The 2,566-nt window shown below is 35.5% G+C and overlaps 1 protein-coding gene across 1 annotated transcript in view; it reads left to right on the top strand.

Annotated features, from left to right (window-relative positions):
- The window catches only part of LOC106872255 (apoptosis-inducing factor 3), a 115,028-nt gene that overhangs the window by 87,931 nt on the left and 24,531 nt on the right, over positions 1-2,566 (top strand). The window lies entirely within an intron of this gene.

The following is a 2,566-nucleotide window of genomic DNA, read 5'->3' as shown; positions in this document are numbered from 1 at the left end:
AAAGATAGTCACAGGCCCCTCTTTATCTCATGAGGGACTCTAAGGTCAGACTACTATAAAAAGCACATTTTTACCGAATGCGAGGAAATGCAACTCTCAAAGCCAACCCCTTAAAAACGGACTAAATTATAGATCATGATTTCGTAGTTATTGTAGTATTATACAACTTCTACTTGTCAGTATAATATGGTCCAGAAAAATAGAAATAAACAGTGAATCAACATACCAAACGAACACCATGTATCCAGCATAGCATATAGACGACTGTTCATCGCTATTTCCCTCCACTTACATAGGGAAATAGCGATGAACAGTCGTCCATATGCTATGCTGGATACATGGTGTTCGTTTGTACCAGCCAAACAACCTTATTATAGGCTTTATGTATAAGTAATATATTTTTGTCTTGGGTTTGGGGTGGGACAGATTGAAGTGCCTGTCACTTGATCTAGTATACAGATAGATCCCCACTGTTGCATTGACAAAAGTCTGTTTCAACAGCACAGCAAGGGAAACTCCAAATAGTGTGTGGGCCAAGACACAACCTTGTTTGATGCCATTGTGGCTGTTGAAGGATTCTGAGAAACTGCCTTTGTGTTATAAAATATATACATGTAATACATGCACACAAATAGATAGATACTTGTATATTATACTAAAAATATAACCATGTTCAAGTTTTAACTTTTTTATTAATACATTTTAATATTATTGTTTAAGTCCCTTGATCTTAATTTAAAACAATTAAGGAGCTGAATTCATCAACATTTCTAAACTTTAATAGCCTCATCATCAAGATGTGAAGTTGTTGGTTTGTGTAATTGCCTCTTTTATGGAAGGTAAATGGGATTTCTATAGAGTTTATCATCCAAATTTGTGGAGACATTGACAATTTGAAATTTAACCATTAGATTTATACATCATTAGTCTCCTGTTTATTTTGTTTATAATGTATTTGTGTTTTATGTGTTTATTGTAGCATTGTGCTGTCTTATGAGTAATGTTTCCATTAGTAACCATCTGTTTTTATGAGGAATTCTGTACACTATAGTATGGATATATTGTCCACTAATGTTTTCCTGCCTATTTTAATTTGTTATGGTATAGTGCTACAATTGTTTTTCATTACAATGAGATTATGAGAGAATGTTGTATTTGTATAACCAGTGCAACAGTAGGAGTTAGGAAGTTTACAACTTTTGCTTTTACAATCTAGTTTGTATATCATATTGGTCATGCTTGTTCTCAGTATCCATCACAAGGGGTATATCCACCAAATATGTTATGCATGCAATTTGTTTGTGCTTTGGTACTGCTTTGTTCCCTATTGTGGCCATGTACATATCTCTAATACTTTCTTCAATGAATTGGCTGGTATCACAACTAGCTTTATTTTGGATGATACTGTAGTGACGCTTTTATAGCAGACGACTGTTATATGTTCAATGTCCGGAGTTTTATCCACGCATGTGCAGGGACTAGTTCAGGAAGAGTCTCATGCGCATGCGTAGAGTTCGACACCCAAGCTTTCGCGCCTCTTCTCAGCCTCTTCGTTCACTGATCTCCGTCGAGCCAAGACGTCCAACAGAGCTCTCTCACATCTCAGCACCAGAGCTTCACAAATAACCACGAACTTCATTCAGAAGGCGTCTCAGTAACCAATGGCGACGAGCTACCGAATTCCCTCCAAGCGTGAGCCGAATTCCACTGTAAATAAATATTGTTGTGTTGTTCAGAATCTGCATTCCGTTGTTTCTTCAAGAAATTTAATGTGCGGAAGCGGTATATACCTAATGGTGTATAATAACTTCCCCACAATACTATACATTACTTAATATCACTAGCAGCAATAAAGGCAGAAACAGATATGATATTATTTGATACCATAAAATCTAATATCATGGCAGAAACAATAAATATATTATCCAGTATGATTTGCTACTGAAACTTTCGTGAACAAACTTTTTTACATAAAGTTGAGGTGGTGCCTACACTTTTTGTTTCTTCTAATGACTGCATATTAATTGTGTGGTTAAGAAGCTCACTTTGCAACCAAGTGGTTTCACATTCAATAACACTGTATGGCACTTTGAGCAAGTGTCTTCTACTACAACCCTGATTGACTAATTGTCATATGCATGAATTTGGTATTCAGAAACTGTGTGGAAGCCTTATCTATCTATTTTTCTCCTTATTTCTTTCTGTTGAAGAGCGTAGCTCGAAACGTTCTCTATTCCCAAGCGTTAAACTAATACATCCTTTTGTTGTTTACACCACCTGTCCTCGTCTATTGTTGTTTTTTTCGTAAATTCTCCCAAATATATATATATTATTAAAAAGCAGCAAAAATATCACAAAAACTGTTACTCAGAGTTTCATATTCCTGTTCATCAGACAGTTTTATATATATATATATGTATATATATATGCATGTGTGTGTCTTTGTGTGTGTGTTTATCACTCCTCCACCACTTGCCAAGTGGCAACCTAGCAGTTTGGCAAAAGAGACCGATAGAATAAGTACCAGACTTGAAAAAAAAAAAAAAGTGTAAGTACTGGTGTCAAT

Source organism: Octopus bimaculoides, chromosome 1 (genome assembly GCF_001194135.2).
Source record: "Octopus bimaculoides isolate UCB-OBI-ISO-001 chromosome 1, ASM119413v2, whole genome shotgun sequence".
NCBI lineage: Eukaryota > Metazoa > Mollusca > Cephalopoda > Octopoda > Octopodidae > Octopus > Octopus bimaculoides.
The sequence above is the reverse complement of the archived record's forward strand: the minus strand, read 5'-3'. Positions and strand labels throughout refer to the sequence as shown.